The sequence below is a fragment of the Saccopteryx leptura genome, chromosome 10, assembly GCF_036850995.1.
Source record: "Saccopteryx leptura isolate mSacLep1 chromosome 10, mSacLep1_pri_phased_curated, whole genome shotgun sequence".
Lineage (NCBI taxonomy): Eukaryota > Metazoa > Chordata > Mammalia > Chiroptera > Emballonuridae > Saccopteryx > Saccopteryx leptura.
Genome location: NC_089512.1, coordinates 6,545,518 through 6,573,316, shown reverse-complemented (window position 1 = coordinate 6,573,316; position 27,799 = coordinate 6,545,518). Strand labels below are relative to the sequence as shown.

At 49.5% G+C, this 27,799-nt stretch overlaps 1 protein-coding gene and 1 long non-coding RNA gene across 13 annotated transcripts in view; one reads left to right on the top strand and one right to left on the bottom strand.

The window, feature by feature from the left end:
- Positions 1–101: 101 nt before the first annotated feature.
- The window catches only part of DAG1 (dystroglycan 1), a 77,958-nt gene continuing 50,260 nt past the window's right edge, over positions 102–27,799 (top strand). For 2 of the 10 annotated variants that reach the window (XM_066350998.1, XM_066350993.1), the window contains exons 1-2: positions 7,299–7,463; positions 12,350–12,401. The gene's annotated coding sequence lies outside the window, so the exon portion shown is untranslated. The other 8 variants (XM_066350992.1, XM_066350991.1, XM_066350997.1 and 5 more) reach the window with 7 other exon arrangements.
- LOC136382101 (uncharacterized) lies at positions 2,738–6,995 on the bottom strand. 3 transcript variants are annotated; one of them, XR_010747195.1, is made up of 3 exons: positions 6,799–6,995; positions 5,551–5,781; positions 2,738–4,527 (listed from the first exon to the last, which is right to left on the bottom strand). It is a non-coding gene; the product is annotated as an uncharacterized lncRNA (long non-coding RNA). The 3 variants fall into 3 exon arrangements; XR_010747194.1 differs by having other exon boundaries at positions 5,551–5,729; XR_010747196.1 differs by having other exon boundaries at positions 5,551–5,661.

Genomic DNA, 27,799 nt, shown 5'->3' with positions numbered 1-27,799 from the left:
TGGGCTCACAAAGTTCAAAGAGGAAAAGGGGTTGTTGGCCCAAGGTCCCAGTCAGCCAGAGGCAGGCCCCAGGGCCCCAGCTTTTGGAACCCCAATCTCTGGGCTGCCCGGGAATATGCACCTGCCGGCTCTGCCTCCTGCCTGCAGAGGGGACTTACAGGGAGCAAGGCTGTCCCAGTGTGCTCACCTGCACACCAGGGCCTCAGGGTCACCAGTGACACTGAACCAATTGCCAAGGGTCCCAGGCAGCAAGGTGAGAACAAGGAGGTTTCAAGCAGAGGGAGGAGGGGGGTCAGCTGAGGCCAGCCTTCCTTCCTGTTCCCGGTCCCTGCCATGGGCTGAGCAGCTGCTGGGCCCTGGGCTGAGGCCCAGGATATCCCCTTCAGAAGTAGCTTTCCTTCCACTCCCACGTCCCCACCTCTGTATTATTCCAACTGCCACATTCCCTCATGGGCACGAGATTGGATGAGAGAGGCACACATGAACTGCTCCTTTTTAGCTTTTCCAGAAGAACTCTCCACTTACCATGAATGGCTCTTTGTACAGCCCCTGGGATGTACTGGCACCCCTGTGGAGAGCCTCCACCATGCCTGCAGCCCGTCTTGCCCACACCCAGAGGCCCTGAGCTCCGGCTTCAAGCTGAGCCTTCCCCCAGCCCTTCCCACCCCCACCTTCCTGGTCTGGCAGGTCCCTCATCAGGTTCGGCCTATAGAGCCCATCTGATGGGCACAGACCCTCTCCTGCCCATTCACAGGTAACCCCAGCCAGCACCTCAGTCCACTTTGGGTAAGTGGCAGCTGCAGGGAGAGACCTTTGAAGGTCACTTACCCTGCTCCGTGAGCAGTTGGGATATGGATGGGACAGCTGGCTGAGGCCTTAGATGCCTTCAAATTGATACCCAACCTGAGGACCTCCTACAACCCTGTGTCTGGCAGCAGCCCCTGGGGAGTGGGTAGATTATTTCCCCAGAAACTGTCTTGGGCCAGGAACTCCCCCTGCTCCTCACTCCCTACTCTTCTCTCTCCCTCCACTCCAGCCCAGCCCGTGGATCCTTTCCCCTGGGGGTTGGTGCTAGCCCTCTCTGGTGGGCTCTGTAGGGTCTTTCCTAAAGCCCTCCCCGGCAGCAGCTCCAGGAGCTGCCCGTGCCCCAGAACAGCATTCCTCCCACCACAGGGGTGCCTCCCCACCCTGTGCTTCCTCCTCTGGAGCTGGAAGGAGAGGTGCTGGGGGAGGCAGAGGTAGAGAAATAGAAATTTCTCTCTAAATGCTTGTTCTGACTTGACTTCTCTGGTGGCTGGTGCCCCTCCCTCCCCAAGACCCCCAATCACTGCCTGGTCTCAGTCTCTCTTTCTTCACCCTACTGGGGGAGGAGGAGCTCCAAGCTGGGGCCAAACTGCTGCCCCTTCATTCCTCACCCACCACATTCCTGCTGGGAGGCCTGCGGGCACCTGCTCCGCTCGCTCCCGCCTCCTCACTGTCACCCTTCAGCTCACCTACCTGCCTTCCTGAGATCTACTCCGGCAAACCCCCGCCTGGTTTAGTCTGGCTCCAGCTTGTCTTCCCACGGGGCGCTCTTTCTGCCCGGTTCAGTTCCATCACTGCTCAGGCCACGGGGACCTCCAGGGTTTCTCAGAGCTGCCCGCTGGCTTCCTCCTCCCTTCCCTAGGTCCCTTCCACTCCTTTCCTAGAGGACCCCAGGGCTTCCTCCTTTACCTCCTGTAGGATTTCCCTGATGAACTGTGCCACACAGGGGATCCTAGCTCCTCCCAACCGCTGATGATTCCATTTTTATTTACTTACTTATTACCATTTTATTTCTTATTTACTGTCTCTCTCTTTACACTAGAATTTGGGTTCAACAGTAGGGCTTCGTCTTTTATCCCTTGCTGCGTTCCCAGCACAAGACAGGCTCAGCACAGTACATATCCCTGGCCCTGACTCAGTCGCATAAGTGATAATCTGTCACTCTTAGTGAGCAGGCAGGTCTGAAGCACACACGAGGTCACTTGATGATGCGGATGACAAGAGCCTCCCTCAAAATGACGCCAGGGATCTTTCTCATTCCTCCTAGAAGTGTTGGGGGTTCCCCAGACCACAGTTGTGGCTCTCAGAGGCCCTGCATGTCTCTGTCACTCAGCTTAGAGCTAACGCTCTCTTGTCTACCCTGGTCCCACACTTTTTAGTGTTGCAGGGGCATGCCATCAGCCATGAGAACAGAGTCAGAATGTGCGGCTACTGTGTAGCCAGTCATTGTTTCTTGGCCAAGGGGCCACTGAGGGGAGCCTAGGTTGATGAGAGGGACATGCCCAGGTGTCAGGGCAACTGTGAGAGGGAGAGGTGTTTCTGCCCTGGAGGAACCTGTAGCCCATCGGAGCCAGACATGGACATATGAAAGAGAGCAGAGAAGGGACTCTCAGGTCCACTGACCTAGACGAGTGTGGGTGGCTTCACTCATGACTCTGAGTGTAGGGGCTAGCTGGTCAGTGACTGAAGAGACTCAACAAATAGGCCACTCAGCTTTGCTCGCTTTCACTGGCTGTCCAGTCAGAACAGACCTAATCTGGTGTGTAGTCTAGTGCTCAAGGCCAGTAAGCCCAGTGTTTTGGGAGCAATCACCCAAACTCGGCCTTGGGGGATTATCTTATCCCAGGGAGTGGCATATGGCTGAGGAAGGAGACAGTGGACACATGTGTTCATCCAGGGGCAGAGGTGACTTTTTTATTTTATTTTATTTATTCATTTTAGAGAGGAGAGACAGAGGGAGAGAGAGAGAGAGAGAGACAGAAAGAGAGGAGAGAGAGACAGGGGGAGGAGCTGGAAGCATCATCTCCCATATGTGCCTTGACCAGGCAAGCCCAGGGTTTCGAACTGGCAACCTCAGCATTTCCAGGTCGACGCTTTATCCACTGCGCCACCACAGGTCAGGCCAGAGGTGACTTTTTAAATTTAACCTATAATTACCCTTGCTGTGGGGTTCCTGTCCCCACGGCACTGTACTGTCCTGGAGGGCCAGGTGCGGAAGCTGCTGCCTGGCTGACCGGAGGAAGGCCCTGTCCCAGACATGTATGAAGGGGGCTGGTGGAAGTGCTGGCGTGGAGGGCCCTGCAAGGGAAGGAGTTGGCTTCTGGAAAGGCTGCTGGTGACCCGCAAGCACGCCTACTGGCAGTTTCTTCCGGATGAACTTATCAGCCCTTTGATTCTGCCAGAGCTGCCAGACAATCTGCCTTCTGTTAAATTCAGACAAAAGAGACCCCTCCCTTGCCCTGACTTGGCTGGCCCTGCTTGCCAGCCCACTGCTCTAGGCAAACCTGCAGGCGGGCATTAAGGTCAGAAGCCTCCACCCTCAGCCAGCACTACCCTCTCCCCCTTCCCAGGGGTCTGGGGGTGGACCAGCACAGGAGCCTTCCTTCCCCTGGAAGGGTCTGAGGCTCAGCACGGGCCCTTAGCCCTTGGTTCCTTGGGAACATGCCAGAATACAAAGTCCTGGAATCCTAAGACCAGAGAAAAGTTTGGTCTATGTAGATGTCTGCTGGGTTTCATCTGAGCTAGAATCAAGGCCTTGGCTTAAATCATATCAGCCTCAAGCGAACACTGGGACATTTTCCTCGGGCTCTGCACAGGACTCAGACCCTTGGGGATGAGTGACCAGCAGTAAGTAAGGCTGGCAGCACCCTGATACCTTCTTTCCCAAACAGAAATTGAGCCTCTACTGGGTGCAGGTTGTTAGGTGATGGTTGCAATGTGGAGCAAAGCAAATTGGTCTGTGCCTCAAGGGTTCATATTCCAGTTGGGGGTAAATGTTGAGCTGAAACTTATGGCTGGGAGTCTAATCAGTAGTCAGCAAACTCATTAGTCAACAGAGCCAAATATCAACAGTACAATGATTGAAATTTCTTTTGAGAGCCAAATTTTTTAAACTTCAACTATATAGGTAGGTACATTCCTTATCGAGGTAGTGCCCGCATGTGGTATTTTGTGGAAGAGCCACACTCAAGGGGCCAAAGAGCCGCATGTGGCTCTCGAGCTGCAATTTGCAGACCAGGGGTCTAAGTAGAGGAAGTGCAGGAGGCTGAAGGGCGAGGAGAGTTGATGGATGAATGTCAGTCTTGAAGGGCCCGATTCTCAGCTTCCTGGCCAGTCATCCTCAGGCCCACACCACTATGGGCAGCTGCTCTTTGGCATTCTCTGGGCCTCACTCTTGGCTTTGTCTTCCAACTGGCTATGAGCTCCAAACCTGACGTAGGGTGGCCTAGGCCCTGCTAGGGTTCCAGAACAGCCTCCAAGAGTCACTGGAAATGTGCTGAGCCTTAGGGAGGGATGTGCAGTTCCCCAGGTGGCGAAAGGCTTTGGCTCTCATGACTATAGAGTAACAAAGCCTTGACTTTACAGCCTGCACCCAACATAGGGGCACATGAAGACAGTTGTCCACCTCCTTCTTTACTTTGCTATGGCTCCATGGGGGCTGGTTAGGTCCCAAGAGGCTGGTCCAACTCTGGCAAGCCAGCTTCCTGACTTCTTCTTTTTCTTCTTCTTTTTTTTACAGAGACAGAGAGAGTCAGAGAGAGAGATAGACAGGGACAGACAGACAGGAATGGAGAGAGATGAGAAGCATCAATCATCAGTTTTTCGTTGTGACACTTTAGTTGTTCATTGATTGCTTTCTCATATGTGCCTTGACCACGGGTCTTCAGCAGACCGAGTAACCCCTTGTTCAAGCCAGCGACCTTGGGTCCAAGCTGGTGAGCTTTTGCTCAAACTAGATGAGCCCACGCTTAAGCTGGGAGCTCGGGGTCTTGAACCTGGGTCTTCTGCATCCCAGTCTGATGCTCTATCCACTGCGCCACCGCCTGGTCAGGTCAGCTTCCTGATATTTTTTTTTTTTTAATTTTTTTTTTGTTTTTTTGTATTTTTCAGAAGCTGGAAACGGGGAGAGACAGTCAGACAGACTCCCGCATGCGCCCGACCGGGATCCACCTGGCACGCCCACCAGGGGCGATGCTCTGCCCACCAGGGGGCGATGCTCTGCCCCTCCGGGGCGTCGCTCTGCGGTGACCAGAGCCACTCTAGCGCCTGGGGCAGAGGCCAAGGAGCCATCCCCAGCGCCTGGGCCATCTTTGCTCCAATGGAGCCTTGGCTGCAGGAGGGGAAGAGAGAGACAGAGAGAAAGGGGGGGGAGGGGTGGAGAAGCAAATGGGCGCTTCTCTTATGTGCCCTGGCCGGGAATCGAACCCGGGTCCCCCGCATGCCAGGCCAACGCTCTACCGCTGAGCCAACCGGCCAGGGCCTCAGCTTCCTGATTTTTATGGCTTGAAGGAACAGAAGGTTGGGCAAACACCAACTCCAGACCAAAAATAAAGGCAGTAGTAAGGCTCAGAATTCAGAGCTGTTCTGCCAAGGTTGGAGGCAAGCATCAGAGCCAGCCTGCGGCCACAGCACCTCCAAATGAGCCCCAAACATGGAGAGGCAGGGACTAGAAAGGATTTAGCTGTAAGGGCTTCAGGCAAACTGGTTGTTACTCCATTTTCCTAGGACAAGAAGTACCTATCTTACCTTTTGGCTCCAGCTAGTTGAGGTAGAGACTCTCCTTCGGCCTAAGCTATGGGAGTGCTTGGGCACAGGGCTCTGGGAGCCTCGATGACAGAATGTGGCCTGGTGCCTCATCTAGCAAGATCAGTGCCAAAAAGGAAGAAGGGAATTTACTCTGGTATCCATGGATGGTCATCTGCTATCTGTGCAGATGGTAGAAGGAAGGTATCTCATGAAGCCTGTATACAATGCTGTCTTTTGTTTTGGAAAAAAACACACAACATATTCAGATACTAAAACCCCCTGCAGAACCTAGGGTTTCCAAGCTGCACCTGGTGTGATTTTTGGGGAAAGGGGTTGGGGGAGACTCTGTAAGCTGAAGGAGTGAATGAGAGAATATATTCTGTTTAGAAAGCCAAATAATCTGCATTCTTGCCTTTTTAAAGCAATAGAATTAAAAAAAAAAAGCAGCAAAATTTTAGAGCTGGATATGAGAGACCATTAATTTTTTTAGTTTTAACAGATGATTTGGGGCCTTTACCCTGGTTTTTAGTTCTTTTTCTAGTCTGTGTGAATAGGGTTTGGAGCCTATGCAGTTAAGTATAAAGAATCACAAATGCGTACATGTTTGAGAACGGGTCATTTCTTTCTGTTCTCTCTGAAATTTGCTTCTTTCAGATGTTCCTAAGGTGGGGGAGAAAGCAGGGGAGACCCAGAGCTATCTGGATTCAGGGAGAAACCCCTGGCAGGCAGCAGCTAGTGCTGTGTTCAGAATGCTCGCAGACAGGAGTGTGGGCCTGGAAAGGAATGGACATATTCTGCACAGGGTTTGGGTAAGGAAAGGGAGCAGGGCCTACCACAGGTCCCATCCCCAAACCTATTCAGTGACTGTCAGGTCCAGGGCCTCTGGGGTAGGGGGCTGAAGGTAAGCACTGGGGAGAGCGAGAGCCTTTAGGACTCTCCCCTTGAAGGGAGACAGACCTTAGCAGTAACCCCCGCCCTTTAACTCCCCACCCCCTGAAAGAATGCAGGACACCAGGAGTGACCAGCGCATCAGCGGGTCAGAGCTATTTCTGGCATCGGATTCCGGCATTCAAAGCAGGGGAAGGGTTTGAGGGTCAAGCCTGAGGCGCTTCCCGTATCTCCAAGCCGGCTTCCCGCCTTTTCTGTCCGTGCCTCAGTTTCCCCAACCATGTAAGTGCCCAGCAACAAGCCCATCATCCTTGGCAGTTTGGAGGACGTTTCCTGACGGTTTTCATGGCTTAGAAATACCTCTTGATTTGCGATCGGGGGAAATCAGAAGGGCCGAACACAGCCGATGGGTGGTCAGTTGTGGCCCGGCCAGTTCTCGAGCCCAAACAGCCCGGGTTGGTGGATACGTCTCAGAGGCCCAAAAGCCTGGGGTTGGGCGGGACGCCCCTCCCCCACTCCCAGTCCAGCGCGTTCCGGACGACCGGGCCCAGCCGGGGTGTGTCCCGGGGACGGACCTGGCTGGCAGAGAGGCGGGGCTCCCAGATGGGACGTGCCTTTTTTGGACGGGGGCGTGGCGGGCCAATGAGCATAGCAGAGCGGACGGGGGTGGGGCCTGTGCGCGGGTGCGGCGCGCTGCGGGGCGACGGACGCAGGCAGAAGCGGGCGTCGCGCGGACTGCCGGGCGGTGCCGCCCGGAGCTGGCCGCGGGATTGGCTGCGGTGCTCGCGTGTCAGGCGGTTGCTAGGCTCCAGCCGCGCGCCCCGCCCTCGCGCTCGGCGCCCTCTCACCGCCCGGTACGTGCTCGCGCGGAGGCTGCGGTGCGGCGCTCGCGCTCCTTGGGCTCGGCGGCGGCAGTGGCGGCGGCTTCGCGCCGAGTCCCCAGGGAGCGGTGGTGGCGGCGGCGGCGGCGGCATCTTGCGGTCAGGAGGAGCGAGCACCTGCCGTGGCTGGTCGGCCGGCGCTCGGTGAGTGCGCCGCCGGTCCCCCGCCGCTGAGCCTAGCAGCCAGGGCCCCCATCCCCGTCGCCGGCCGAGCCTCCCGAAGAACACCTGCTGCTGCTCGCTGTCTGGCCTGGGGCGGGGACACAGTGGCAGACGTCCTTGCGGGTGAGGCGGCGGCGCGGCCTGGGCAGAACCGCCCCCTGGCTCTCGGTCCCTCAGGCGAAGGCTCGGGCCATTCGGTGGCTGGGCCGGGGCAGCGCGCCGCGGCGATGGGCAAGGCCTCAGTCCGGCCCGCGCTCCCGGAGACGCGGGGCCTGCGCGTCGGCCGCGGGCGGATGCGGTCTGTGGGCCGCCTCTCGGGCTTCCCAAGAGGGTCTCGCTGCCCGACTGGGCGGAAACCGGAGAATGGGACGGTGAGCCTCCGCTGGAGGCGGGGAAGGACGCCGCGGCCGCTGGGTCCCGAGTTGCTCAGAGCCTTGGGGTCACCTCCCCCCACCTCAACCCGGAACACTCACTTGATCTTCTTTGGAAGTCTGCTACCTTTTCACCTTTCAACTTGGTGTTTGGAAAACCAGATTCACCCGCGAGTATATTTGAAAAATGTTTCCATAAAAAAATGCTCTCTGGGCTTGAATTTTTTCTGCGATAAATTTTGAAGTTCATTACATAAAAACTCAAAAAGAAAATTTTTTTTTATACAAACTCAACTGCTATCATAAAATTCATATTTTAATCTCGATGACTTGAGAAGATCTTAGATTTGTAAGCTGACATCAGAATCCGTTTTAATAATGACCGTGAACTTTTGCTTTAGTGGAAGTTACAGCTTGTAACACCACATTTATAGCCTTGACTTCTAACTTAAGAGCCCCGCCTGGTGTTTCCCTAAATAAGCAAGTAAAAGTGATTTCTGGCATGAAACGGAGACTGTGCAGGACTTAGCTGGTGTTTATAGGACATAAGTCCAGATAAAGAGTTGGATGTGCTACCAGGTGTTTTGGAGTCTGGAATACATGGGATATTGTAACTTTATCAGGTTGTTCTATGCTTGGTGTTCAGAGACATGACACTTTTGGAATGTCTGTTTTAAAAAAGAATCCAACCTTGGAGGCATAAAAACCTGTAGATTAAATGTGAAGAGTTGCATTGAACGTTGTTTACCTTGGAGCCAGGGACTAAGAGCCCATGGTCTCCATGCTTAAAGGAGGCTGAGGAGCCATTTCTTGAAGAAATCAGAGTTGAGGAGGGAGTTGGATGCATAGTGTGACCCTGTTTAAAGCCTGTAGGATACTGTATGACTGTACTATAAGCATACTACCCTGCTCACAAAAATTAGGGGATATTTTATTGTTTCATATTCATTTTGAAATATCCCCTAATATTTGTGAGCAGTATATATAGGCAGCAAACACCTGGTTGAAACATGAAAGCTTGTGTTAGTATGTGCCTCTGTTGAAAGTTGCCGAGGGCAAAACTTCACTGTTCTGAAAATTTGATTTGTCATATACATTCATTCATTTAACAAATATTTGGCTTTACTACCTGCCAAATTCTGTAGTAGGTCCAGAGGACCCATGTAAAAGAGGTTAGTTCTGCCCTTAAGGAACTCAGTTTGGGGGACAATGGAACTTAAGGAACCTATAATTGAAAGTTGTCTGCCCAGGAACTGTGCTCACATGGTGCTTTGGGAGCCTGAGGAGAAGAGGAATTCGTGAGCTGAGGCTTGCAGGGCCAGCAGGAATTAGCTGGGGGATAGCAAGGTCGGGCACATGTACAGGAGCACCTAAAATAGCCCCTGTGAGTCCTCTAGCTTGACAGTTGGGAGCCCTGGGCCTTTTTTGTGCTAAGGAGTTCAGACTTCATACTCAGTTCAGGAACCTAGGAAGGCTTTTAATCAGTAGAGTGGCATGGTCCAAACCTGTGTTTAGAAAGGTCTTACAGGTTGTCACATAGGTAGTGGCAGGGAGGCCTGAGGGTGAGACCACGGGGCTGTAAGGTCAGCCAATGGAGGAGAGATGAGGGAAGAGGAGCCAGCTGAGAAGTGGCTGAAAAGGTTGAGCAGAGGGGATGCCAAGCTGTGAAAGGGGAGGAGCCTGCATTCAGGAATGTTTGGGTTAGAAGCCTAAGCATGACCAAGAATTTTAACCACCTCCTCTGCAAGTTTGCTGGTGTCTGTTAAACGTTAAGAATAGTGGGGTTTGGAGGGACCCTGGGGCCACTTTGGGATTGTTGTTTAGGGAAGGAGAGGTACAGCATTTGATTGTTAAAAACTTTCTCTGTTACTTGAACTTGGAGCATTATATTTCCCTGTGGCCAGGGCTAGTGTATTGATCTGTGAGAGTAGATATGTGTTCATCCTGAGGCAGATGCGATAGTATTCAATTCTTTATGTCAGTTACTCCAGCCTTTCCTGCTGTCTAGGTCAGTAATACAATGGACCTAAATCAGCCAACATTGGTGGTCTCTACATGCACCATTACTGATACGAGAATTTCTTATACTGGCTGAGGAAACTGAGTCACAGATGAAGGAATACTCCCAAGGACGTAGAACTGTCATCATGTGGCAAAGTTAGAATCTGAACTCAGGTTGAACATTTGGCTATACGTATCTGCATTTGCGTTGCAGCCAGTTGTTAATAATGGCCTTGGTTGGGTGCTTCTCTGGTGAAGACCAAGCCCAGGTTTCTGGTGGTGGGCGGAATGCCAGGATGATGTAGGAGAGGTGATCAGGAACCCACGTGGAACTCTAGGAACATTCTGTGAGGGACCATTCTCAGAAACAAGGGCTTGTCAGAGTCTTCCTGGCACCTGTGCTGGTTGCTCTGGGCACCGTGCTGAAGTAAACCACAGAGCTTGGGTCCTAGACTAGGTTGGGAAGACTTTAGGGGGGAGCATTGCTTTTGACCTGGACCTTGAAGAAGGAAGGGTTAATGGTTTGATTGGTGAAGGAGTGGCGCAGGAAGGCCACAGCTCTGTGGAAGGAGAAGAGGTGAGCAGAGGCAAGGGGTGGGAGGGAGAAGACTGGGCACCTTTTCTGGGTATTCCGGAAGGTTGCTCGGGTTGGAGCCAGAATGCCACATGGAGGAGTTTGGAGTTATGTAGGGACAGAGAATCTTGAAGGTCTTGGAGCACAGCTGTGATGGGATCGGCACTTGGTTTTAAGAAGTGAGCACCCACTGTGAGTGTGAAGACTGGACTGGAGGCAAGTTGGTTACTGCTGTGCTCCAGTGGGGGGACAGTGGACCTGAACAAGGACAGGGGTCAGCAAGGTAGTGGAGAGAGAGAAAGGGGGTTCAAGATGAGTCAGTTCAGCAGACGTTAGGGACCTGAATGGTGCTGGTGTCATCAGGGGTCTGCCATTGTGTGGAAGGGGCAGGAGGTGACAGTGAAAAGATGAAGATGTAAGGCTGCATCAGCCAAGTGTTGGTGAGGACTTGAGAGACAGAATAAAGAGAGCCCCCTACGCTGCAGAAAGTGGGGAAGGCTTGACTGAGTCTGTGGCAGGCGGCAGGATGAAGGACTGTCCTTGGGTGAGCAGGAAAGAGTGGAGGAGGAGGGAAAGAAGAGGCCATGTCTGAGGACTAAGGAGTAGACAGGCTGGAGCCAAAGGAACTGTCCCCTGGGGAAAAGTAGGGCAAACACTGACCTGAAGGCTAAGCTGGGCCAGTGGGAAACCCCTGGAAGTTCTGAGTGGGGGAGTGCCCGTGCCCCTGGTAGGAAGAGGTAAGAAGTCAGGAGAGCTAGTTTTGAGATAGACCAGGGTGGCAGAGAATAATGTTGAGGAAGAGGTGAATTTACAAAAGAGAAAGCATGAATTGTTGACTCATTTGGTAGCGAATGTGGGACCATTGTGTTTTAAAATGTCTGCAATGTCTGCAGTTCAGGAGACTCAGAATTGTGGCAGGGTTGATGTGGCCCTTTTACTTGTATTTTGTGGCCCTTTTACTTGTACACTGTATTTGCCTTTTTGAGTTGAATTTACTTTGGCCACAGCCTTCTTCATCTTTTTTTTTTTTTTTTTTTTTTTTTTAGTATATGTGTTGCCAAAGTGAGCACCTTTAAAAAATTTTTTTTAATTTTATTTATTTATTTATTTATTTATTTATTTATTTATTTATTTATTTATTTATTGTATTTTTCTGAAGTTGGAAACGGGGAGGCAGTCAGACAGACTCCCACATGCGCCCGACCGGGATCCACCCGGCATGCCCACCGGGGGGCGATGCTTTGCCCATCTGGGGCGTTGCTCTGTTGCATCCAGAGCCATTCTAGTGCCTGAGGCAGAGGCCACAGAGCCATCCTCAGTGCCCGGGCCAACTTTGCTCCAATGGAGCCTTGGCTACGGGAGGGGAAGAGAGAGACAGAGAGGAAGGAGAGGGGGAGGGGTGGAGAAGCAGATGGGCGCTTCTCCTGTGTGCCCTGGCTGGGAATCGAACCCGGGACTTCTGCACGCCAGGCTGACGCTCTACCACTGAGCCAACCGGCCAGTGCCAATTTTACATTTTTGAAAGCTGTTTATAATTTTGGTGCTGGATTGACTCTATAGAAAACATTAATTTTGTCAACTTTTAGAAAATTTAATTAATTTAACTGATTGATTTTAGAGAGGAAGTGGAGAAGAGAGAGAGAAAGAAAGAAAGGGAAACATTCATTTGTTCTACTCAGTCATTATTCATTGTTCTGTTCCCTTACTGGGGATTGAACCCGCAACCTTGGTATTTTGGGATGACACTCTGACTGAGCTAACTGGCCAGAGCCACTTTGTTACCTTTTGACAAAGAAGGATATCTAATTGGTGGTATTGGTAGGAGATTGAGTGGTATTCTCCACTTCCTTTGAAGTTAGTCATTGTATAATTCTGTTTCAGTAGTGGGCATTCACCAATATTGGTTCCTTCTTTTTCTGCAGGGCCTCTGCTCTCTAGGAAGATAAGGCTTGTAAAGCAGCCTAGTACTAGAAGGTGAGGTAAGGTGCTTGAAAAGAGAGATTTCTGCGAAAGAAACATAATGGATAATGAACACATACTTGGCAAAATGACTTCCCATGTATTTTTAAACTGTAGAGGGGAAAAAGCTGTATTAAATAATACATATATTGAAAAACATGGGCCTGACCTGGCGGTGGCACAGCGAATAGAGCGTCGGACTGGGATGCGGAGGACCCAGATTCGAGACCCCGAGGTTGCCAGCTTGAGCACGGGCTCATCTGGTTTGAGCAAAAGCTCACCAGTTTGGACCCAAGGTTGCTGGCTCTAGCAAGGGGTTACTCAGTCTGCTGTAGCCCGCCCTGCCCCCTTTGTCAAGGCACATATGAGAAAGCAATCAATGAACAACTAAGATGTCGCAATGAAAAACTGATGATTGATGCTTCTCATCTCTCTCTGTTCCTGTCTGTCTGTCCCTATCTATCCCTCTCTCTGACTCTCTCTCTGTCTCTGTAAAAAAAAAAAAAAAGAAAGAGTAAACATGGAAGATAAAAATATAAAAGAAAAGGAAAATCTTTGTCCTTCCACCTTTATTCTTTATGTAGTAAATGCTAACATATAGTACATACTCAAAAAGCTCAAAAAGATTATACAAGGGAAAGGAATCTTTATTCTACCCAATTCTCTCAGTCCCTGGTTCTCTACCTTAGAAACATCCATTATTCCCTGATTCCTGGGTGTCCTCCAGAGATGGCCCTTGGGCAACACTTTTACCAAATTTAGGTTAAAGTAGGGATTTAATTTTTATCCTGCTTTCCCCCTCCTAGCATGACAGCATCAACATTGTCCTATAAATATAGCATTTTTTATGGTTAACCTATCCTCAGTTCTTAGATGGATAAGTTGTTTCTAGCTTTGGTTGTTGTAGGTAATGTTGCAGTTAACATTTTTGTGCATAAAATTTTTTTAGAATCTTTTGTCACCATAATATTAAATATAAAGCTTTTGAAAAAGTAAGATGTGACTTACAGTTTTGCAGGAGCACACCTATAATATCAAGCAAGGCAGGTTTGTATTGATTTTTATTTTTAAGCACTGTGTACATTTTTCTAGTTCCTTTTCTGTGATTTGGATGGGTGTACAATTTTTATAGCCACATAGAGGCCCAGATTCGGTGTTCCCTTCCACTAGGAACGTGTGTGGCGCAGACTTCATTTTACCTGAGACAGTCACTGCCCTCGGACGCCCTAGCTGTAGGGGAAGGTGCCAGTTGAGGGGAGCTCAAGGAGGAAGCACTTGGAAGGATTTGTCATATTCAGGGAAGTAGTGTCCAGTGCCCCGCTCGGTCTCCTGTTTTGGTATTTGTTCTTCATTTCTATGGATGTTGAGTTTTTGTATGTGGAGTATGGCAGTCTACGAACAAGAAACACCCAAGGGGGTTGATCTGGGATTACTTAAGAAGCTTCCCAAGCTTCTGTCTATGGCAGAAGTGAACCAGTTCTGTCTTAGTTGACAAAAACACCTTTCTTTCTTTTTTTTTTTTTTTTTTCATTTTTCTGAAGCTGGAAACGGGGATAGACAGTCAGACAGACTCCCGCATGCGCCCGACCGGGATCCACCCGGCACGCCCACCAGGGGCGGTGCTCTGCCCCCCAGGGGGCGATGCTCTGCCCATCCTGGGCGTCGCCATATTGCGACCAGAGCCACTCTAGCGCCTGAGGCAGAGGCCACAGAGCCATGCCCAGCGCCCGGGCCATCTTTGCTCCAGTGGAGCCTTGGCTGCGGGAGGGGAAGAGAGAGGCAGAGAGGAAAGCGCGGCGGAGGGGTGGAGAAGCAAATGGGCGCTTCTCCTATGTGCCCTGGCCGGGAATCGAACCCGGGTCCTCCGCACGCTAGGCCGACGCTCTACCGCTGAGCCAACCGGCCAGGGCTCTTTTTTCTTTTTTAAAGAGTTTATTTATTCATTATAGAGAGGGGGGAGAGAGAAAGAATGGGGGAGGAGCAGGTAGTATCAACTCCCATAGGTGCCTTGACCAGACAAGCCCCCGGTTTTGAACTGGCAACCTCAGCGTTTCCAGGTTGATGCTTTATCCACTGCACCACCACAGACCAGGCTTTTTTTTTTTTTAAAGGGACAGAGAGAGTCAGAGAGAGGGATAGATAGGGACAGACAGACAGGAACAGAGAGAGATGAGAAGCATCAATCATCAGTTTTTTGTTGCGACACCTTAGTTGTTCATTGATTGCTTTCTCATATGTGCCTTGACCGTGGGCCTTCAGCAGACCAAGTAACCCCTTGCTCACCAGCAACCTTGTGTCCAAGCTGGTGAGCTTTTTGCTCAAGCCAGGTGAGCCTGCGCTCAAGCTGGCGACCTCGGGGTCTCGAACCTGGGTCCTCCACATCCCAGTCTGATGCTCTATCCACTGAGCAACCGCCTGATCAGGCGCTTTTTTTTTTTAAAGATTTTATTTATTCATTTTAGAGAAGAGAGAGAGAGCAGGAAGCGTCAGCTCCCATATGTGCCTTGACCCAATATGTGCCTGGACCCCATATGTGCCTTGACCAGGAAAGACTGAGGTTTCAAACCACCGACCTCAGCGTTCCAGGTTGATGCTTTATCTGCTGCGCCACCACAGGTCAGGCCATAAACACCTTTCTTTTTTTTTTTTTGTGAGAGTCAGACAGAGGGACAGATAGGGACGGACAGCCAGGACGGGAGAGAGATGAGAACCAGCAATTCTTCGTTGCAGCACCTTAGTTATTCATTGATTGTTTTCTCATATGTGCCTTGACTGGGGGTCTATAGCAGAGCAAGTGACCCCTTGCTCGAGCCAGCGACCTTGGTCTCAAGCTGGTGAGCCTTGCTCAAACCAGTTGAGCCTGCGCTCAAGCTGGCAACCTCGGGGTCTCGAACCTGGGTCTTCCACGTCCCAGTACGACGCTCTATCCACTGCGCCACCGCCTGGTCAGGTCATAAACACCTTTCTTAATTACTTCACTTATTCTCCAGGGTTGGGTTGATTGTCTAGCTAGTTTTTGCCAAGAAAAATGATAAAGTCACTAATAGAATTCCGAATAGCGTTCCATTTTTATTTGGCTATTAATCAGAACCTGAGACACAATCCATTTCCTGGACCCTTGTTTTTTTTTGTTTTTTTTTGTATTTTCTGAAGTTGGGAACGGGAAGGCAGTCAGACAGACTCTCGCATGCGCCCAACCTGGATCCACCCGGCATGCCCACCAGGGGGCGATGCTCCACCCATCTGGGGCATTGCTCTGTTGCAACCAGAGCCATTCTAGCGCCCAAGGCAAAGGCCATGAAGCCATCCTCAGCGCCCAGGCCAGCTTTGCTCCAATGGAGCCTTGGCTGCGGGAGGGGAAGAGAGACACAGAGAGGGGGGAGGGGTGGAGAAGCAGATGGGCGCTTCTCCTGTGTGCCCTGGCCGGGAATCGAACCTGGGACTCCTGCACGTCAGGCTGATGCTCTACCACTGAGCCAACTGGCCAGGGCCTCCTGGGCCCTTGTTTTACTGTGGAATACTTCATAAAACTCGTATCTCTCATCACTGTAAATGCCGTGTGTACTCCTGCTTAGCCGGTAGGTTGTCTTTGCATTGGAGCTGCCGTGACCTCAGGGAGCCTTGCTTATTGGATTTTTTAATACTGGAGACCTTCCTCATAAGTAGCCCTTAAACAGGGTTGGATTCTGGGTCTTGTGGGAAATGAGGAAGTGTAGATCACTTTGCTCTACCTGTTTGTTAAGCATGTCTCAATAAGTGTCTTATATTTTTAGACTTTTGAGCAGTGTTGCCAAGATTGAATTGCCTGAGTAGAGAAATTTGGTAGGAGACTAGAAGAGTAGCTCTTTATTAAAGATCTAAAAATAGAATTCATTAAAGTCACAAACAGATAACAGTAGGATTCCTGTCTCCTTTTCTGGAGTTAAGCTATCAGCTACTGCTTCAGCTTACCTGGAAAAGGTCATAATATTTTGTCAGAAGGGTCAACAGTGTAGACTTAAAACACTGTGTTTGTCAGTCTGAAGATGTGCTAGTTTTAAAAGTAGTTTGAAAAGTGATTGCATTCCTTGGTGCCAGGAAAAACTCCTTACCAGGAAAAGTTCCTTGTTCTGCTGACAGTGCCAGCCCTGAGCTGACAGGGCCTGTGGTGTCCCTGTCCCCTCAGTGCCCTGAGTTTTTCTCTCTTTTGGTTGGGCATTGCTGACCAGAGAGAGGACTCCTACGCCGTTTAATCTACCGGATTTAATCAGGTAGCACCTCAGGTCTCCATTTTGACTTTTATTAGGAGGAGGCTCCCCCCCCTTTTTTAAGGAAGGGCCCTTTTTGATTCATGCAGCTGGAAGGGAAAATGGCTGTTCATGCTTTCTTCTTATGCAGGCCTCTGGTTCTCCGGGCTGCCTGTGCCCTTTCCTTCCGTGTGAGGGGGTGAAGGAATGTCCTGGTCTGCCCTCTCTCCTCCTGCCATGAGCTTCCAGGGAGAATGGGGCCCATTGTGGGCTCTGCCTGTGGGCACAGCCCTCGGCTTCAGTGTCAGGCCTGCCATGGCCTCTCTGTCCTCCTCCACTGTGGTCCCTTGGAGCTGAGGGGCCAGAGGGCAGGCAGTCACTTCCACATGCTGCCCTGCTGTTTAGGAGTGTTCCGAGAGATGGCTCATGCTTTGTTTGCTCCTGGTTTTGTCATGTCTTGAGAAACATTCTTGTGGACTCTTCTGTGGACCTGAGCTCACTCTTCCATTAGATCAGAGGCCATGTTTGGGTAGGCAGGCCTGCTGCCCCCAAGGGTGGCTGAGGAGTGCTGGTCATAGGAGGCCAGACATGCCCTCCGAGCCTTTCTCATGTTCTGAACTCCCTCGGAAGTGTAGGGTTATGCTTTTTAAAATTTGTGAATGAAATTGGACTTTAAATTCTTGTTTTTAACAGCCTGACCAGGTGGTGGCACAGTGGATAGAACATCGAACTGGGACGCGGAGGACTCGGGTTCGAGACCCTGAGGTCGCCAGCTTGAGTGCGGGCTCATTGGGTTTGAGCAAGGCTCACCAGCTTGAACCCAAGGTTGCTGGCTCGAGCAAGGGCTCACTCGGTCTGCTGTAGCCTCCCCGTCAAGGCACATATGAGAAATCAATCAATGAACAACTAAGGAACCACAATGAAGAATTGATGTTTCTCATCTCTCTCCCTTCCTGTCTGTCTGTCCGTCTCTGACTCTCTCTGTCTCTGCCACCAAAAAAAAAAAAAAAAAATCTTGTTTTTACATTTTATTTCGGTCTTCAACTACATCTCGGTAGAGATGGGAAAAATTATTTTGGCCTTAACTGTAGAATTCATTGAAGATGTGAAATGCTAGATTATGATTCTCTAAAAGCCAGAGGGACTCAGTTTTTTAAAAAAACAGGTTTGTTCTGGATATCGGTGCTCTTCTCTGATAAATTAGACGGCCTTGCTAGTCAGGTGGTTTGTCTCCTGACCTCAGGTCAGTGTGTCCCCGGAAAGAAAATGTATGAGGTACTTGTAGGTTTTGGTGAGTGGACGGATAGAGACCACCAACTGCTTTTTTTTCAGGCATTTTGGCTTCACACAGGGAGCCAGATGTGAGTTCAGCTGTTGTGCTTTTTTTTTTTTTTTTCTTTCATTTTTCTGAAGCTGGAAACAGGGAGAGACAGTCAGACAGACTCCCGCATGCGCCCGACCGGGATCCACCCGGCACGCCCACCAGGGGCGATGCTCTGCCCACCAGGGGGCGATGCTCTGCCCATCCTGGGCGTCGCCATGTTGCGACCAGAGCCACTCTAGCGCCTGAGGCAGAGGCCACAGAGCCATCCCCAGCGCCCGGGCCATCTTTGCTCCAATGGAGCCTTGGCTGCGGGAGGGGAAGAGAGAGACAGAGAGGAAAGCGCGGCGGAGGGCTGGAGAAGCAAATGGGCACTTCTCCTGTGTGCCCTGGCCGGGAATCGAACCCAGGTCCTCCGCATGCTAGGCCGACGTTCTACCGCCGAGCCAACTGGCCAGGGCTTGCTGTTGTGCTTTTGCAGGTTAGCAGGTTCTATGAAGAGGAGATGAGTCAGCCGATGGTGGTGGTGGGATTGAGAGGTCCAGGGCAGGGCCTCCCGGAGTTAGCAAAGGTCTTTTCTTTTTTCCTTTTTTTTTAAAATTTTATTTTATTTATTATTTTCTTTTACAGAGACAGAGAGACAGTCAGAAAGAGGGATAAATAGGGACAGACAAGACAGGAACGGAGAGAGATGAGAAGCATTAATCATTAGTTTTTTGTTGTAACACCTTAGTTGCTCATTGATTGCTTTCTCATATGTGCCTTGACCGCGGGCCTTCAGCAGACTGAGTAACCCCTTTCTGGAGCCAGCAACCTTGGGCTCAACCTGGTGAGCTTTTGCTTAAACCAGATGAGCCTGCGCTCAAGCTGGCGACCTCAGGGTCTCGAAGTTGGGTCCTCCGCATCCCAGTCCGACACGCTATCCACCGTGCCACCGCCTGGTCAGGCTTCCTTTTCTTTTTTTGAGAGAGAGACGGACAAACAGGAAGGGAGAGAGATGAGAAGCATCAACTCGTTGTTGCTGCACCCTAGTTGTTCACTGATTGCTTTCTCATATGTGCCTTGACCAGGGGCTCCAGCTGCGCCAGTGACCTTGGGCTTAAGCCAGCAACCATGGGGTCGTGTCTATGATCCCACACTCAAGCTGGCAACCCCACACAACGCTAGTGAGCCTGCGCTCAAGCCGGTGACTTCGGGGGTTATTTTTGTTTTTAATTTTTTTTTAAGTCAACTTGGTTTTTTTTTTTTTAGATTTTATTTATTCATTTTAGAGGAGAGAGAGAGAGAGACAGAGAGAGAAAGGGGGAGAAGCAGAAAGCATCAACTCCAATATGTGCCTTGACTAGGCAAGCCGAGGTTTTGAAGCAGCAACCTCAGCGTTCTAGGTCAATGCTTTACCTGTTGCACCACCACAGGTCAGGCGACTTCGGGGTTTTGAGCCTGAGTCCTCAGTGCCCCAGGCTGATGCTCTTATCCATTGCACCACTGCCTGGTCAGGCGGCAAAGGACTTTTTTTTTTCTTTTTTTTTTCTTTATGGCAATGACAGATACAGGAAGACCACGCGGCAGATGAGGCCTGGGCTCAGAGCTGGCATGCATCATTCCACCTCCTTCTGTTGGCCAGAGCAGGACCTGCAGCCTTAGGGGGGATAAGGGAGAGCCCTGCAGAAGGTGTGCGTGCAGAGAGGGGTGTGGACTTGGGACCAGTGTGGTGAACTTCCACAGGCTTTATGTATGAACTTGTTTGTTCCGTCCCCATTTTCACAGGTGGAAACAGTTCAGAGAGGTATGGTGATTTGGTCAAGAGCACACAGTCAGGGTAGAGGCAGAGGTGATTAAGGTCGATTGAGGCCCTGGGAGCAGAAGAAAATATTGGCCCCCTCTGTTCCCCATCTCCTCTCTGCACAAACTGGCTTCTGCTTTAGCACTCTGCCATCTTGGCTGCTTCTCTCCTCCACATGGCCTTACTCTGCTCTCCTACAGCATGGGCTCTTCCTAGAATGTAATCACTCTTTAGCAAAGGACTTTTCCACACGAGGTCTCTATGATTGCCTGAGTGGCTGCTGAGAGATTTGCTCCTCTAAGACGCAGATAGGTAGACTTTGGAATAGTCCTGGAATTGTTTTGATCTTCTGAGTGAAAAATTGCATTCTTTCCATGATGCTTCAGTATGTACAATTTGTTTGTCTTCTGTGGAAGTGTCTTGTGAAAGGAACAGCTGGCACTGGCCCCGCCCTGGAGGTTTGCCTTCCTCCTACCTTTTATCTTCTTTTATTACAGGAAAAAAATCTAGACTATTTTATCCTTCTGCCTGAGCAGAGTGGTACTTTTTTATTTTTTCTCTGTTTTAGGATTGGGCTGGTATTTATTTTTTTATCAAATAAAGAAACAAAACAGTGCCGTGCTGGGCTCGCACTGCAAAGTGCCCGCACTGGGTATGAGACGGTACTGAATTTCTAAAGGAGAACTCTTCTTACAGTGCCCGGTCATTCTGTGGTTTTTTGGTCATGACTTCCCAAGAAGTGAGATCTTCCCACTGAGGACCCTGCTTTTTGGCAAGACAGGAAAGATTTTTGGCACAAGGGTGATGAGGTTGGACAGTGAAAACACTGAGTGCCCTCAGCAGTAGAAACTTGGGCCTGAGGAAAGAACCAGCCAGAGGTGCTGAGTCCCCTGGGACCCCTTCCATCCTAATGTGCCCTTAAGGAGAGCCTTTGCTCTCTCTGTCTCAGTCAAGTTGGGACAGAATATCCTTCCCGTAGGCTGCTCTAGTAATATGCCTGGTACCTCTCCATAATTGCTATTTGTTATTATTACACCTATTCTTTTTCTTTCTGGTATAAATGAAGAGTATGATATTTAATAAAGGCTGGACATATTTCTTAGGTTGAGTGATGGGTTCAGGGGTGTTTTTTATTGTGCATTATAAGTACATTAATAAAATACTTGGTGAACAAACCGAGACACGAGCCCATTGGTACCTCTTAGAAAGCAGCTCTCGTGTGACTGCCTGATGACCTGTGGAGCTTTGAGTGCTGTTGTGTCTTACTGGGGTGGGTGGTCCTTGGAGGCACTGGCCCCTGGGAAGACGAGAAGAGGACTAGAATAGTTTGAGGATGAAGGTCTCTGTTAACTGGACAATGTTGTTTAGATTTTTAAGGTGTTTCTTTGATGTGTCTTGGTTTCTTTTTTTTTTCTCTTGGTTTGTTTTATTCACCAGTGAAGCAGACGGGGCATAGACGGACTGGCAGTGTTACCATGTGAGTTGAATGACTAGACATGCTTTTTTATTTTACTTTATTTCTGTTTGAATTATTAACAGCAATGCATGCCTAGTGTGAAAAGCCTTTGGTTTTCACATGGGTACACATATACTTATTTTTTCCTCATGTAACCATATGACTTCCTGACTGGGTAACTCGTAATAACTCTGACTTTTCAGCCAACAGATACGTTACAGTGAGACCTGGGTAGAGTGAGTGCTCCTTTTTGAATGCTGGGCAGCAGTAGGCTCTGTTCCTGGAACCTGTAATTAAGCTGAGCTGTAGGGTTGGATTGCTAGAACAGGAATTTAAAAAATGTTTTGTTGTTAAGAGAGCAACCTTAATATAGAGCGGCTGAACCTTCCTCTGTAAAGTCAGCATCCTCCCCGGAACCCTGAGCTGTGTGAGGCTTCCTTGACTCCCTGAAGGACATATCAAGCACAGAGCTCCGGGGTGTGAGGAGGTAAGGTTGCAGGCACCAGCGCCCACATTCTGAGCCGAGAACAATTGTGATCAAGACCGAAGTTGAGTTCCAGCCTCCACGTGATGAAGGCACTGTATTTACTGATCTCTGTTTGGGGAGAACTGTGTCTGGGTTCCCAGAGGAGAAGGCTTCAGGTGATTTTCAGAGTGAAAGGCATTCGGTCTCTGACCTTTGTGTTAGAGGCAAGTGAGGGGAAAGCTGTTAGCTGTTATCAGATAAGAAAAGGACATGTCACCACAGAGGGAAGCTTAAAATAAAGCTCTCAGTGCTCACTGTAAATTCTTTGATAGGATAGAGGGGAAGCAGAGCCCAGGGGGCTGCTCCCAGCCAGGGAATTATCCTGCACAGTGCAGGACAGGCAGTCTGGAGGAGGCCACTGGGCAGAGCTGATTCTCAGAACAGAAGAAACCCCCGTGTGGAAGCAAGTCCATACCTATTACAGGCACTCCAGACTCCTTGTCATTGTGGGAGATTATTAACCTTGGCAAATTTTTTTTTTTTTTTAAATTAAATGAGAGGCGGGGAGGCAGAAAAAAACTCCTGCATGCACCCTGACCAGGATCCATCTGGCAAGCTCCCTACTAGGGGATGCTTTGCTCATTTGGGGCTGCTGCTCCGTTGCTCAGCAACTGAGCTATTTTAGCACCAGAGGCGAGGCCACCAAGCCATCCTCGGAGCCTGGGGCCAACTTGCTCAAACTATTTTTTTATTTTTAACAGAGACAGAGTGAGAGAGAGAGGGATAGTTAGGGACAGACAGACAGGAACGGAGAGAGATGAGAAGCATCAATTATCAGTTTTTTATTGCGACACCTTAATTGTTCATTGATTGCTTTCTCATATGTGCGTTGACCGTGGGTCTTCAGCAGACTAAGTAATCCCTTGCTTGAGCCAGCGACCTTGGGTCCAAGCTGGTGAGCTTTGCTCAAACCAGATGAGCCTGCGCTTGAGCTGGCGACCTCAGGGTCTCAAACCTGGGTCCTCTGCATCCCAGTCCGACGCTCTATCTACTGCGCCACTGCCTGGTCAGGCTCAAACTATTTTGAGCCATGGCTACAGGAAGGGAAGGGAAGGGAAAGGAAAGGAAGGGAAGGGAGAAAGAGAGAGAGAGAGAGGGAGGGAGAGGGAGAGAGAGAGAGAAAACTGGGCAGATGCTCTACCACTAAGGCAACCAGCCAGGGCCAACCTTGGCAATTTTATTTCAGATTTGGATCTGGGGTGGAGAAAGCAAGACACAGTGGTATGCATAGTGATGTCTATGTTTCTTAGCTAGTATACTCATGTAGGTTGTTTGAAGTGTAGAAATGTTGCACACAAGAGATTATAGGTTACTGGATTAACAGTATATGTATTTTGTATATATATATATATATATATTTTTTTTTTTTTTATTTTTTTTAAAGATTTTATTTATTCATTTAGAGAGGAGAGGGAGAGAGAGAGAGAGAGAGAGAGAGAGAGAGAGAGAGAGAAGGGAGGAGCAGGAAGCATCAACTCCCACATATGCCTTGACCAGGGAAACCAGGGTTTTGAACTGGCGACCTCAGTGTTCCAGGTTGACGCTTTATCCACTGCGCCACCACAGGTCAGGCTGTATTTTGTATATATATTTTAAAGTCTTTGTGTCAGGTTCTTTTCTAAGTGCTTTACATGCATTAGTTCACCTAATGAATCTGTGTTTATAAGCGGAAAAAGTTAAAGAAAAAAGGAATTTGATCTGGGAAGTGTTTAAGATTAAACACTGACTATTAAGCAGCCATGCAAGATAGGCTAGCCTGTGAACTACGGAGGGGACTGTTAGCTGATACCCAGTCCTGGCAAGTGACCACTGGCAGTCAGTGTGCCTCTGATTCATCATAAGGCGGAGGTGGCGGGGCAGCTAGGCCTATCTCAGAGGGTTATGTGACGAATCGGGGAGAGGACCTTGGAGAGCTGACAGGCAATTCTAGATTATTTTCAAAGCCAAGCTGACATTTGGGTGCACACAAATGTGTCTGTGACCTACTGAGCCATTTCCTGTCCCTGATGCTGTGCTTTAGGTGATTCTGGTGGGACCTGCAAAGCCAGGGGTCAGGGACTGGGCAGAGTGAACCACAGGAGTCCTTTAAGTTTAGTGATGATTTGGATGAGGGTGCAGGGGGCACTTTCAGGGATAACTGAGGAAGCTGCAAGGCAGAGTAGAGAAGGTGAATCTTGGAAAGGAGAGGGGCAGGAGAAGAACTCACACTGAGTGGAAGAACCTTGCTGAGTTTGCTCTGCTAATCCCTGAGTCAGCTGGAGGCGGTAGGAGGCAAGGGATAGTGAGGGGTGGAGACTAGAGGCGACTGTGTGGCCAGGCTGACGAGCGGTAGGGATAGGTGATAGGTACAGAGACTTGGGCAACCCTGAGATGACGGAGTTACAGTGGCAGTAGATAGAGCCAACTTCTGAACAGAAACGGAGGCAGTGAGTTGCACTGGCCCAGAGTTGAGGAGTGGAGCAGCCTGAGAAGCAGTGCTGGTGGGCTTCACCAGGGAGCACATTCAAACCCTTTACGGTACGGGAGCCGAGGAAATCTGCAGTGGTGGGAGTAATGACTGGAGGGGGCACATTGGGGTACCCAGTTAAAATAATACACCTTTATCTCTGGGAACCAATTGAGTGATGGATAAAGGAGTCATGCAGGTGGCTACAATATCAGCTTAATAACCAGCTGAGCTGTTGGAGGCCCTAGGACCTGAGTGAGCAGCCATGGGGGGCTCCTAATGTTGAACCCCAGAATTAAAGAGGTAGTCAACTTCTCTGTTCATCATTCCTGACTGGGTTCTCATCCTGCACCTGCTGCTTTGCAAAATCAAGCTCTTCCAGGTCTGGTTTTATTTTTACTTTATATTATTAAAAAAAAGTATTTTATTTTATTTTTTGAGAGAGAGAGGACAGAGACAGAGACAGGCAGGAAAGGATGAGGGGCATCAACTTGTAGTTGCGGCACTTCGGTTGTTCATTGATTGCTTCTCGTATGAGCCTTGACCAGGGGGCTCTAGCTGAGCCAGTGACCCCTTGCTCAAGCCAGTGACCCATGGGCTGAAGCCAGTGACCTTGGGATCATGTTGATGATGACCCTGTGCTCAAACCAGAGAGCCTGCACTCAAGCCGGGGACCTCAGTGTCCTGGGTCAGTGCTCTACCCACAGCACCATCACTGGTTAAGCTGAATTTTCTCATTCTTTAGGCTTTGAAAAATCTGTTCTTTTATAAGTAAAGATGTCTCACAGAATCTCTTGGTAACTAGTAGTGTTTGATTTTTTTTTTGATGTTATGATTTTTTAAAAAATTGAAGCATATCTTACATGTAGCAAAATGTATAAATCATAAATGTACTGATCAACATTTTTACTTATGCATGTATTTACTCACATGTGCCTGTCTTTTCTTGCTAAACCTAGATCTCTGACATCTGGATGGTTCTGTACAACAGTTTTGTTGTGTAGTATTTTTATACACATACAAATACACCACACTTGACTGCTTTCCTGTTGGCAGATATTTGGGTTGTTCCCTTTTTGACCATTATAAATAATATGTGTATATATATATTTTAAACTTTTAAGGTAACACACTAGCGATGTCGTTTTACATATCAAAGACATTCACAAATCTTTTTTAAAAAATTTTATTTATTTATTTATTTTTTACAGAGACAGAGAGCGAGTCAGAGAGAGGGATAGACAGGAACAGACAGACAGGAACGGAGAGAGATGAGAAGCATCAATCATTAGTTTTTCATTGCACGTTGCGACACCTTAGTTGTTCATTGATTGCTTTCTCATATGTGCCTTGACCATGGGCCTTCAGCAAACTGAGTAACCCCTTGCTGGAGCCAGCAACCTTGGGTTCAAGCTGGTGGGCTTTTGCTCAAACCAGATGAGCCCGCGCTCAAGCTGGCGACCTCAGGATCTCGAACCTGGGTCCTCTGCATCCCAGTCCAACTCTCTATTCACTGCGCCACCGCCTGGTCAGGCCATTATAAATAATATTGATGAAAACATTCTTGTCTGTGTTTTTATGGGTATATATCTAAGAGTGAAGAGTGAATAGTTGAATATACAGTATGTGATTTTTTTTTAATAGAGACAGAGAGAGAGTCAGAGATAGAAATGGAGAGATGAGAAGCATCAATCATTAGTTTTTCATTGCGCATTGCGACACCTTAGTTGTTCATTGATTGCTTTCTCATATGTGCCTTGACTGTGGGCCTTCAGCAGGCCAAGTAACCCCTTGCTCGAGCCAGCAACCTTGGGTCCAAGCTGGTGAGCTTTTTGCTCAAACCAGATGAGCCCGCACTCAAGCTGGCGACCTCTGGGTCTCGAACCTGAGTCCTTCCGCATCCCAGTCCGACGCTCTATCCACTGTGTCACCACCTGGTCAGGCTGTGATGTTTTAATTACTGGGAATTTTGTTTATATGCCTGTTGTATTTTATTTATGTATGTATGTATGTGACAGAGAGAGGGACAGATAGTGACAGACAGGAAAGGAGAGAGATGAGAAGCATCAAGTCTTTATTGTGGCACCTTAGTTGTTTATTGAATGTATCTCATATGTCCCTTTACCTCGTGGGGCTCCAGCAGAGTGAGCGACCCTGTGCTCAAGCCAGCTACCGTGGGGTCATGTTTGTGATCCCATGCTCAAGCTAGTAACCGCGCACTCAAGCTGGCAACCTCGGGGTCTCGAACCTGGGTCCTCTTTATCCCAGTCTGACTCTATCCACTGTGCCACCACCTGGTCAGGCTGCATTTTGTTATTGAACTTTTTATTTTGGAGATTTTCACAAGCACACTCAGCTAGTACAATGAATCCTATGTACCTGTTACCAGCCCCAAGACCCATCAACCTGCCCCATTCACACTCCCAACCACTCCTGTACCCCACATTATTTTGAGGCATATCGCAAACATTCTGTCAATTTCATCCATCAATAGTTAAGTGTATCTAGAAGATAATGTAACCACAATATCTGCTGAAGGGCTTCTTGCTTCTTCTCAGGTCCAAGTGATCTTATCTGGTGGTTTGTATCATGGTGGGGTGTGGCTCCCATTCCTGTTACTCCTCAACTTACTGGATTTGTCTTGGTCACCTGGTTTTTCCAGGCAGCCTTTGAACCAGGAGCTAGCATGGTATAGAGTTGGGAGGGTCACCTAAAGACTTTGGAATGTCAGTCATTGTTGTGGGCACCACTTTCTGCTGGGTTAATTGTTCATGTGTGTAAGTCAGGCTGACCAAAGATTAGAGAGAAGCCCTGGCCGGTTGGCTCAGTGGTAGAGCATCGGCCTGGTGTGCAGGAGTCCCGGGTTCGATTCCCGGCCAGGGCACACAGGAGAAGCGCCCATCTGCTTCTCTACCCCTCCCCCTCACCTTCCTCTCTGTCTCTCTCTTCCCCTCCTGCAGCCGAGGCTCCATTGGAACAAAGTTGGCCCGGGTGCTGGGGGTGGCTCTATGGCCTCTGCCTCAGGCGCTAGAATGGCTCTGGTTGCAACAGAGCGATGCCCCAGATGGGCAGAGCATCGCCCCCTGGTGGGCATGCTGGGTGGATTCCAGTCGGGCGCATGCGGGAGTCTGACTGTCTCCCTGTTTCCAAGTTCAGAAAAATCCAAAAAATAAAAAATAAATTTAGAATTGGTCAGTAGTACTTCTATGCTTAGGCCAGGGGTTGGGAACCTATGGCTCGCGAGCCAGATGTGGCTCTTTTGATGGCTGCATCTGGCTCTCAGACAAATCTTTAATTAAAAAAATAATGTTAAAAATATAAAACGTTCTCATGTATTACAATCCACTCATTTCCTACCATTCATGTTCATGGTTGCGGGTAGCTGGAGCCAATCACAGCTGTCCTCCGGAACAACACCAAATTTTTATTGGATAATGCGTAACATACACGGGTCATTGTATGGCTGTCACGGAATTACATTTTAAAATATGTGGCGTTCATGGCTCTCTCAGCCAAAAAGGTTCCTGACCCCTGGCTTAGGCCCTCGACTGTCCCGGCCTGCAATAGATGGTTGTTTCCCCAGTGCTCCACTAGTCTGGTGTGTGCTACTTCTAGGACAGCTGGGTCTAGCATTCCTCCCAGACCCTGCCCCCCC